At 41.7% G+C, this 12,119-nt stretch overlaps 1 long non-coding RNA gene across 1 annotated transcript in view; it reads right to left on the reverse strand.

Moving 5' to 3' along the window:
- Positions 1–12,119, reverse strand: part of LOC140075273 (uncharacterized) — a 38,866-nt gene that overhangs the window by 21,438 nt on the left and 5,309 nt on the right. Inside the window, exon 2 of the long non-coding RNA XR_011849380.1 lies at positions 8,036–8,119. This is a non-coding gene — a long non-coding RNA (uncharacterized lncRNA). The remainder of the gene's footprint in view (positions 1–8,035; positions 8,120–12,119) is intronic.

A 12,119-nucleotide genomic window follows, 5' to 3' on the forward strand; every position in this document is an offset into this window, starting at 1 on the left:
CAGACACCTTGCAGGAACACCGCAGACATGTTATGTTAGTCTTGGAACGTTTACGGGAGAATCATCTTTATATTAAATTAGAGAAGTGTGAATTTGAACAAACCAGAATCCAATTTCTGGGACATATCATATCTCCAGAAGGCCTATGTATGGATCCTGGTAAAATCAAAGCCGTTGTGGATTGGCCTACCCCCAAAAATGTTAAAGATATTCAGAGGTTTGTTGGATTTGCAAATTTTTACAGGAGATTCATTAAGGACTTTTCTAAGGTAATTTTTCCAATCACTTCACTCACAAAGAGAACCCAAGCATTTTTGTGGTCCCCAGAGGCACAGGAGGCTTTTGATAAATTAAAAACTCTTTTTACTTCTGCACCCATACTGGTACATCCAAATCCAATTGCCATTTGTTGTGGAGGTAGATGCCTCAGACGCTGCTGTGGGAGCTGTTCTGTCTCAACGAGTTGGTGACAAGATGCAACTTCATCCATGTTCCTTTCTTTCCCATACCATGTCATCTGCAGAAAGGAATTATGACATCGGAAATAAAGAACTGTTGGCCATTAAAATTGCCTTCTCTGAATGGAGACATCTTTTGGAAGGCGCAAATCATCCTGTAACTGTCCTAACAGATCACAGGAATTTAGAATTTATCCGTACTGCCAGGAGATTATCTGCAAGACAAGCACGGTGGGCCTTATTTTTCTCTAGATTTAATTTCATAATTTCTTATCGACCAGGCTCAAGGAATGGCAAGGCTGATGCCTTATCCAGGATTCTTGATGAACCTAAGGAGGGGTCTAAGACAGAGTCAACCATCTTACCTTCCAAAAATTTTGTAGGAATACTTGATTCCAAAGAACTTTTAACCATGATCAAAAATGGATATCAGAATGACTCATTTCTCAATCACCCTTCTCAGGATGTAAATCTTTCCTTAAAAGAGGGGTTCTGGAAGCAGGACAACAGACTATATATCCCTGAATCTGCTCGCCTTGAAGTCTTAAAGCTGATCCATGATTCAAAACTTGCAGGGCATCTAGGAGTTATGAAAACTTATGAACTGTTGCTTCGCTCATTTTGGTGGCCCAATTGTAAAAATGATGTTAAGAAGTATGTTTCATCCTGTTTAACATGTGCACGAAACAAGACTCCACGTTCTCCCCCTCTAGGTCTTCTTCAAACACTGCAAGTTCCATCCAGGCCTTGGGGATCAATTTCCATGGATTTTATTCTGGATCTTCCTCCTTCTAAAGAAATGACCACCATTCTTGTTGTTGTGGACCGACTCACAAAAATGGCCCATTTTATACCAACCAAACGAATCCCTACTGCTGAACAAACTGCAGAATTAATGATAAAAGAGATTTTTAGGCTGCACGGTGCACCAGACAATGTCATCTCAGATAGAGGTGTGCAACTCACATCCAGATTTTGGAAGAATTTTTGTACAGCCTTGGGAATCAAAGTTAATTTATCTTCTGCTTTTCATCCTCAGTCAAACGGCCAGACTGAAAGGACTAACCAAACTCTTGAACAATATCTCCGCTGCTTTATTTCTTATCTTCAAGATGATTGGGTGGACTATTTACCAAAAGCAGAATTTGCTTACAACAATTCCAAACATAGTTCTACATCTGAAAGCCCATTTTATGCAAACTTTGGCTTCCATCCTGTGTTTATTCCTAACCTTCCATCGTCTACATCTACTCCTGCAGTTACCGACAGACTAACAGCATTACATGAAACTCAAAAAAACTAATTGAAATGTTACAAGAAGCCCAAGAAAACTACAAAAAGGCGGCAGATAAACATCGCAAGACTCCTCCTACCCTAAATGTTGGTGATAAGGTTTGGTTATCTACTAAAAATCTGAAAACACATGTTCCTTCTCCCAAATTGGGCCAAAAATTCATTGGACCTTTCCAAATTTCTGCTCAAATTAACCAAGTTGCCTTCCGTTTGAAACTTCCCAACAGTTTGAAAATACATCCTGTGTTCCATGTATCATTGCTTAAACCATTCATTGAAAACCCCTTTCCAGGACGAAATCAACCACCTCCTGCACCAGTAAAGATCCAAGGGGAAGAGGAATATGTTGTGGATAAAATCCTGGACTCTAAAATTTCAAGAGGTCGTTTGCAGTATTTAGTGCAATGGAAGGGGTACGGACCAGAAGAAAATTCTTGGGAGCCAGAAAATAATGTTCATGCCCCTAGACTAACAAAAGCTTTTCATCAGAGACATCCAGAAAAACCAGCCCCTAGGATGTCCAGAGGCCATCCTGAAAGGAGGGGACTACTGTCAGGACTTGAATCGGCAGACTCCGCTGTCCCAGGCTGTAGCTCTACCAACTCAGCTAAGCAACAAGTTGGACAGCTCCAGTGCTGATCCTTGGCCTAGTTTGTGACTTTCCAGTTCCTAGTTCCTGTTTCCCTGTCCTTGCTCCACCCCTTCCCAGATTGGACTTCCTATTTAAACCCAGCCTTGCCTATACATCCTTGCAAGATTATTGTGCTTCCAGCCTGTAGTCTAGCTTGTCTCCTTCTCTCCTGCGATTGACTCCTCTATTGTGCAACGACCACTGGCTTCCACCTGACTACGATACCTGCTTGCTCCCTCAATACTGACGCTGATCTCCTGTGCTACGACCTCCGGCTTCCTCCTGACTACGATACCTGCCTGCTCCTCTGTACTGCTAAGCCTCTCCTGTGTTCCGACCTCTGGCCTTACTGACTACGATTCCTGCCTGCAATAACTCAAGTGAGTCACAACACTTAGACTCCAAAACCAGACCCAGATCGTTACAATGGCCTTTGTCAAATACTGTTAACAGAAATATACATAAACATATAATTAGTAACCATAATGGTAACATATAACAGTAGACTAGGTTACAACATGTATACAAAAGGATCAATTTACAAGTCTCCAAAAATGTAAATAGATAAATAACATGAGAACAACATCTATTGTAGTAGGAAGACAGAAACTGGTGCTTATAAAGAAAGTATGAGACCAAATCACAGGGGTCATCATATAGGTAATGCATAATAGACCTGTGTCAAAAGGTACAGAGCCATAAAGTATAGGATAGGACAATATAATAAGACAATATAAAGTAGCACAGGGTAATGTAAGATAGCACAAGCTCCTTGTTGCCGGTATAGGACTCTGGGATACATAGAAGATCGGTATAAAGCAATCTCTGTAAGGCAAAAGGTACAGGTAAGTGCTTACCAAGGCAAGATGAAAAAAACAGGTACTTGTAGAGGGCGCTGGGAATTGTGCTGCTGCACACCATGGAATGTGCTAGTGTTTGATGCTGTGTGCTGGGTATATAAGCAGGAAGTACCTCCCCTAGAGGGGGGCGGTAGAATGACGTGGTAATGAGGGCAAGGTGCGACAAATTGGGCGCACGGTATGTAGAGTGCGGCAAATTAGGCGCACAGCCAGATGCTGTGCGCATGCGCCTCCAGAAGTCCAGGTCTACAGGTTTAACATGTATAGTGTGCAGGCACACAATATAAGAGTGTTGCGAATGGACTAGGGTTGCTACTATAAGAATATTCTTTATACAGGGGATGTATAGTACAGAAACGGGGGCCACGGCAGTGGATATGGGTAGCCTAACAGAGATGTTAGGCTTCCAGTTCACCAGGGTATCGGATCCAGACATACGCCTACTACGCCTAAACGAAATTGCAGACCGGTTTCGGTCACAAGGTTATCTTGAAAGGATAATCCAAAAGAATTTACAGGACAATATTAACCCTAACACCAACACAACAATAAGAAACATATCCCATTTTTACATACATTCCACCCTACATCCAATAAAATTCTCCACATTTTAAGAGGTCACTGGCACATTCTCACAAAGGCATTTCCACACATTGAAGAGAAGTGCAGACGTCGTCCCCAGAACCTAAAGGACAAACTGATTAGGGCCAATATTGGCTCAAATATAAAACTATCTAGACAACAGTTCTTGAGGTCCTCACGGAAAGGCACATTCCCATGCCATAACTGCGTTCAATGCACGAACATTCAAAAAGGTGAGAACTTTTTCCATCCTCACACTGGGAGGAGATTCCCAATTAAGGACTATTTCACGTGTCATACAAACTTTGCCGTCTACATCATTAAATGCCCATGTGAACTTGTATACGTTGGGGAAACTACCCAAAGCATTATCTAATTTGTGCGGTCGCACATCGATGTTGGGTGCTGTTGAGGATTAGGGTTCCCACCCCAATAATATCCAAATAAAAGTAAATCCAAGCACTCCGTATGGGTTTTTGATGCCAGAAAGTGATATTTTATTTACACAGAAGTGATCAAAAGGTGTGACGTTTCGACCTACACTCAGGTCTTTGTCAAACACGATCAGGGTGGAGATCAGGGCTTGGCTGGCTGTGCTGGCGAGCATCAGGTATTGACAGTATGCTCTGAGCATACTGCCTACAGACACATAGTGTCAATACCTGATGCTCGCCAGCACAGCCAGCCAAGCCCTGATCTCCACCCTGATCGTGTTTGACAAAGACCTGAGTGTAGGTCGAAACGTCACACCTTTTGATCACTTCTGTGTAAATAAAATATCACTTTCTGGCATCAAAAACCCATACGGAGTGCTTGGATTTACTTTTATTTGGATACCCAAAGCATTAAGGAACGGATAGAACAACACAAGTCCACCACTCATAATAAGAACTTGCTACTACCCTTACCAGCTCATTTTGATGCGATGCATCACAACTTAGAACAGCTCAAATTTCAGGTTATTGAGCATGTACCCCCTTTGAGAAGTTGTGGTAACAGTATCCAGCTTCTGAAAAAGCGTGAGGCATACTGGATCCACACCCTGCAAACACTTGGACTTAATAGAGAATACGGTGTACACAGTTTCATCTAATTCCCTTAGTGTTACCATGTTCTGTGTGTAATGTGACTGTATATGTTATATATTCTAATTACTTCTATCCTTTTTCTACAGAGACAATAGAATACGTTCGACTTTAGTGATGGGTAAGACCCTACACATAGCACAAGCAGCACCACATCTCTGTTAGGCTACATGTATCCACTGCTGTGGCCCCTGTTTCTGTACTACACATCCCTTGTATAAAGAATATTCTTCTAGTAGGAACCCCAGTCCATTCGCAACACTCTTATATTGTGCGCCTGCACACTATACATGGACACTCCTGGAGGCGCGTGCGCACATAATCTGGCTGTCCAACTTGTCGCACCTTGTCCTCATAACACGTCATTCTACCGCACCCCTTAGGGGAGGTACTTCCTGCTTATATACCCAGCACACGGCATCAAACACTAGCGCATTCCATGGTGTGCAGCAGCACAATTCCCAGTGCCCTCTACAAGTACCTGTTTTTTTCATCTTGCCTTGCTAAGCACTTACCTGTACCTTTTGCCTTACAGAGATTGCTTTATACCGATCTTCTATGTATCCCAGAGTCCTATACCGGCAACAAGGAGCTTGTGCTATCTTACATTACCCTGTGCTACTTTATATTGTCTTATTATATTGTCCTATCCTATACTTTATGTCTCTGTACCTTTTGACACAGGTCTGATCCCTAATTTGTATCGCATGGAAGACAGCGCAGCTGTGGCACAAAAAGGGATGCGTGGGCCACAATCCCAGTGCTACAAGTCTTAAATACCAGTGCAAGCCATTTTAGCGCTGAAAAAAGTGCACAGTCCGACAAAAGTGCGCAGCATGACCATTAGTGAATGAGTCCCGATATGTCTTCCCAACCCTAAAGTCAGAAGATTAATGGTCAAATCTAGGGACAACTGAAATTGTGTACACCAGGACCGATAGAGAGAGGTTGGAATTATATCTGTGAAATGCTTTTTTTTAGTTAATAACATTAAATTAAAGAATGTGTTATTTTGTTATCCTGAGTATATTTAAGAATTTTGTCTTCATGGGAATATCCTTTTAAGAGCGCATTTGAAACTTTGGTGGTTGGGTAAGTCCCAGGTATGGCATTCCAGAGAATTGGTGCATCTCGGGAGAAGTCCTGGAGATGTGTTTGGTAGTTAGACGTAGGTAGGAAGAATATAACATCACTGGCGTGATGGGTGATAGAATGAGATAAGAGAGGAGAGGTCGGGAGAAGTAGCATTATGAAGAGTTTTGTGAATGATGCTGATTTAAACTGTATTCTGAAATAAATGGGCAACCAGGGCAACAGTGAATTAGAGCGACAATTACTGTTTTAGAGGTTTTAATTTTAAGAAGTGATTGGATTCTAGAAATGATTTTGAGGTGCATCTGGCAACAGCAAGCAATAGATTGAATATACGGTGCAAAGAAGAGGTAAGGGTCCAGCACGACCCCAAAACACCAGGCCTGCAGCCTCGGTGTGAGATCACATACAGAAATGGAGAGATCAGGGTTAGGTCGTTTAGTAGACGGTTATTACACACAGAGCAAGCATTCCAGAGGGCACATTCACAGGCTGAGCCCTCTCCACAGCTGGTAAGTCTTTGCTGCATATTGCCGGTAAGACCCGTGATCGGTGCCAGCACTGATCGCGGGTGTTTTCCCGCCATCGCAGCCAGCAGCTTTCCGAGGATCATTGCTCCCCATGACGTCCCACAAGACTTACTTCTTCTAGGTTCAGGCAGCTCTCTCTGTGCAGCCTGTGACCCGACAACTGGAGCTAGAAGGAGCTGTGGTTTATGTAGTTTCCATCTGCTAAAAACCTTCTCAAGCCAGCTCAAATCACTGGGAAGGCGTTGATAAGTGGTGCGGTGTCATCTTTAGTATTTAAATATTTAACCAGTAGATACCCTGGTACAAAAATCAGCAGACGTGGTAAGTACTCATTACGGCCATGCCTTTTAAATCTATCTATTTTATTCCCTGTAGTATATAGCCTGCCAGCCCCTGTAGTATATAGCCTTCCAGCCCCTGTAGTATATTGCCTGCCAGCCCCTTAGTATATAGCCAGCCTGTCCCCTGCAGTATTGTCACGTAAAGATTACATGATGTAGGCAGAAAGGCAGCTTAACAATACTTCAGTTTATATAAAACTTCTCAAAGACCCTACTGATAAAATAAAAACACAACTAAGTTCTTTCCTTCAATCTAATGTTGAGCGAGGTGTCATTTAAAAAAAACTGCTGAAAAATTATTACCAGCGTTCCCACAGAAACCTAAATGGTACAACCTTCCCAAGCTACATAAGTCCTTAATTAATCCTCCAGGATGCCCCATCATGGCTGGAGTCGGTTCTGTTACAGAACTGATCTCTAAATACACAGACTGGCTATACCTTCATATCTTAATATGAAATACCTTCATATCTTAAAGATACCAATGAATTTCTTAAGACTATTAGAATATTTACCTGGCAGGATGGTTACAAATTGGTTACAATGTGGAAAGTTTGTATACCAGGATTCCTCACTGTATAGGTGTTGAAGTTGTGAGACATCCAGTACAAAGCACTGGTAAAGATATACCGACCATAAATGTCACATGCAAAGCTCTTGATTTTGTCCTTTCACATAACACCTTTAAATTTGGAAATACCTGGTATAAACAAATTGACGGAATGGCTATGGGCACGCCGGTATGCACCTATGCCAACATTTTCCTTGCATATTTTGAGGATATATAATATACAGTGAATAACAAGTTTGTCATTCTATTTTACCATCATTTCATTTTTACCATCGTTTTGTGGACGAAATATTCATCGTTTGGTCTGGAACAGATTTTTCTCATTCATGGCATATCTAAATGCCAATACGAAGAATATGTTTTTCACATATAATATTGGCACTAGCCAAATGGAATTTCTGAATGTACTGATCCAAATTGACAATAGCACCTTAAAAATCTCTGTTTTCAATAAACCTACTGCAGTGAACACCTATCTACACTATACAAGCTATCACCCTGAATTGGTCTAAAATGTTTATGAACAGTATCTCTGTCTAAGACACATCAACAGCGATGTAGATGGTTATATTGAACAAGCTGGGGTACTCACACAAAAATTGGTTAGAAGAAGTTATCCGATACCCTTCTTAACAAGGTGTATGAGAAAGTGCTGTCCATTGAACCCATCGATCTCCTGAGAGGTAGATTTAAGAAAAGAAAAAAAGAAAAATGTATTTATTTTCTCTTTTGACTATACTCCCTTGGCTTCTAAAATTAGATCTGTAATTCTCAATAATTGGTATCTAGTAAAAACTGATCCGCAACTTAAAGACAAGGACGATCAAGGCGCTCTTATAACATTCAGATGTAGCAAGACTATCAACCCCTTAAGGTTGCAGCCATTTTGTAACTTAAGGCTCAGCCCGTTTTTCTGGATTCTGACCTGCGTCGCTTTATATGGTAATAACTTTTGAACACTGTTACTTATCAAAGCGATTCTGAGATAGTTTTTTTTCCCCACATGTTGTTCTTCATTTTAGTGGTAAATTTTGGCTGCTACGTTTTGCGTTTATTTACAAAAAAAACTAAAAAATTATGAATTTTTTGAAAAATTTGCCATTTTCGAAATTCGAAATCATTGCGTTTTCAAGCAGATAGATTTACCACCTAAATAAATTGCTGAATAACATTTCCCATATGTCTACTTTACATTTTCATCATTTTTGAAATGTCTGGATAATTTATTTTGATGTCACTCGGCTTACAAATCGGATATCGCTTTTCCGGATATTCAGAATTGACTATTTTGGGGATAAATACAGTTTTGAATGAAATTACATATTTAGCATATTACATATTTAGCATCAAAACCCCCTATATAACCAGCCCATTTTCAAATCTGCACCCCTCAAGCTATCAGACACAGTTTTTACGAAGATTGTTAACTCCTTGAGATATAGTAATTGAATCAAAAAGGAGGTGTAATTTAGAATGGTTAAATTGTGTCGGTTATACGTTTATCTAGCCCTAAAATTTACACATTTCCAAAAGATAACAATTTGTTCTGCTATTTCTCCCAAGTACAGAGACCCCCCACATGTGGCCGTGAATTGTTTTATGGGCGCACGGCGAGGCACAGGAGGGAAGGAGCGCCCTGCAGCTGCCAGGATTTTAGTTTCCTCATTGGCCCCTTTTGTAGGCTATAAAATTTTCGCCTTTTCGTTATTGGGGCCATGTGACAGCATTTTTTTTGCGGGATGAAATGCTTTTTCCAGTGTTACCATTTTGGGTTTGGTATTCCCTATTGTTGAAAATTTAGGAACTTTTTTTGAGGGCAGGAGTAGAAAAGCATCAATTGTACTGGATTCTTTACTTTTTTTTTTTTGTGTTCACCGTTTAGCCTAATAACCATGTTATCTTTATTTTACGGGTCGATACGATTACGCGGATACCATACATGAATATTTTTTCTTACGTTTTACTAAATTTGTCAAATAAAACCCTAATGTTGGGAAAAATCTATCATTTTTGTATTGCCCTCATTTTAATTTTTTTTGGCTACGGAGCTGGATGATGGCTTGTTTTTTGCGGGACATATTATACTTTGCAACAGTAACATTCTGGAGTACATATGTTTTTTTGATCACTTTTTATAGCATTTTTTTGTGGGATTGAATAGGTAAAAATCATAATTTTTGGAGGGTTTATAACAGTTTTTTTTACAACGTTTATCGTGCGGGTTCAATAATTATTTACTCTTATTCTACATGTTGTTATGGACGCGGTGATACTATATATGTGGGGTTTGTGTTATATGTCTCTTTATGTGTTTTGGGGCTTTTGGGCATTTTTATTGATTTCTTTCTTTATTTTTTATTGAATAATTATTTTTTTACTTTTTCACTTTTTCTAGCATGGGACATGAACAAGGAATCATCTGATTGCTTGTTAATGCTAATACTCTGCAAAACTCATGTATTGCAGGGTATTAGCAGTGTCAGCCTATTCACATGCATAGGCTGGCACTGTGCCAGTAAGATGATGTTATAGACGCCATCTTACCGGCAGTTCTTGCAGGTAGTGCTGGGGACCAGATCGGACCCCAGCACTGCCATGACAACGATCGGTGCCCCACGAAAACGGTTCGGAGGGAGGGCGATCGTGGGGGAGAGACCCCCTAGAGCAGTGATGGCAAACCTTTTGGAGACCGAGTGCCCAAACTACAAAAAAAATCCACTTATTTACCGTGAAGTGCCAACACGACATTTTAAGCAGTAACTTATTGCTACCTGTTCTTCCGCATCTTTCAATCATATCGGCCCCTGAGGCAACCAATACAGTTGAAAGAAGGCAAATTCAGACTCTCATTGTAGCCTCTCTCCATGGTCTCATTCTGGAGAGGAAGTATTGTGGGTCCAGCAAGATGGCCTCCAAAGATAATGCAGCCCAGTCCACACCTTCTCACTTTTCCCACAGCCAATGAAGTGCCGCTTTAATATAGCGCTGAGAGCAGCATCTCTCTAGTTGCCTGAGACTGCAGGAAGATTTGGTGTATTTGGTCCTATTTGGTGAACTCTGTCCTGGGGTAATGGTCTGAGTGCCCACAGAAATGGCTCTGAGTGCCACCTCTGGCACCCGTGCCATAGGTTCGCCACCACTGCCCTAGAGGCATGTTAGATGCCGCGGTCGGGCTGACCGCGGCATCTAACGGGCTAAGCACCCATTACACTGGGGTGCCGGCTATCAGTCACAGCCGGCACCCCATGTTTTCCGATGCTGGTTCGGCTCAGATCTTGAGCTGAACCGGCATCGTCTCTTCATCCAATATATCGGACGCTGAGCGCGAAGTCACTGCGCTCAGCGCACGATATATCGGACGCAGAGCGGGAAGGGGTTAAAGATCATTTAGTTTCTAGCCTCTTACCAAACATTAAAGAAAAACATTGGCTAGAAAGAGCTATAACTCAGGTTGCACGCATATAGTAAAGTAGTTCATCTCATGCGAAACTTGTTGTCTATGTTTTATTCTGCCCATGTAACAGATTTTACATAGGCAAAACTATAAGAAGACTTTTTGTAAGGTATTGTGAATGCTATTAGAACAGGAGAAGGAGCACCTCGCCTAATCCAACATAATAGAGATGAACCAGCAGGCAACCCCAATCTAATTTCATTTGCAGGTATAGAAGCTATTCCAATACTCCCCCAATGGAGGAGATAGACAAAAAATTCTCCTTAGGAGAGAAGCATCTTGGATAATTGAAATTACGAGTATAAGCCGATCCAAGTATAAGCCAAGTATACGGGCCTTAACTCCTAATTTTAACACAAAAAAAATGTAAAAACCTATTGACTAGAGTATAAGCTGAGGGTGGAAAATACACTGGTCAGCCCCCCCCCCAGTATATAGCCTGCCAACCCCCCCTCAGTATATAGCCTGCCAGCTCCCCCCCAGTATATAGCCATCAGCCCCTGTAGTATCTAGCCTGCCAGCCCCTGTAGTATATCGCCTGTCAGCCCCTGTAGAATATAGCCTGTCAGACCCTGTAGTATATAGCCTGCCAGCCCCCCCAGTATATAGCCTGCCAGCCCCCCAGTATATAGCCTGCTAGCCCCTGCATCTGGCATTGGCTCCGTGTCCACGCGGTCCGTCGCAGGCATTGTGACGTCGGCGGCGCACACATTAGGATTTCAACGCGCAGCTGACGTCACAATGCCTGCGACGGACCGCTGGGACACGGAGTCGATGCCGGAGCCGTGATGGATAGAAGAGGACCTGCCGGAGGGGGGTGGTTTGCGTTGATAAACTCGGCTTATACTTGAGTATATACAGTAATGCTCTGGGAGCATTAGGTCTCAATGATATGGGGGGGGGTTTCCTTTAATTTGCCTTTTTCCTATCAGCTTTTGGTCTTTACTGTTTGGTCTTTTTATTATTTTTTTGTTTACCACCTTTTTCTCTGTTAGTATTTTATTGCTGGGTCACTTAATGCTGGAGTAGTTGTTCCTAACTGTAGAGCATTGTTAGTGATGTTTCCTGTACTGATTTCAGTTGTCTCTGATGTTTACTGACGGTTCATTTTGGCCGAGTGATGCATCGGACACACCCCTTGTACTTACTGTAACTTTCAGCCAATGATGTAATCTGTTTACCTGTTGCCTAGTTACTAGGACCTGTGGTCTCAATTAAAAGT

This window comes from Engystomops pustulosus, chromosome 8, assembly GCF_040894005.1.
Source record: "Engystomops pustulosus chromosome 8, aEngPut4.maternal, whole genome shotgun sequence".
Taxonomy (NCBI): Eukaryota; Metazoa; Chordata; class Amphibia; order Anura; family Leptodactylidae; genus Engystomops; species Engystomops pustulosus.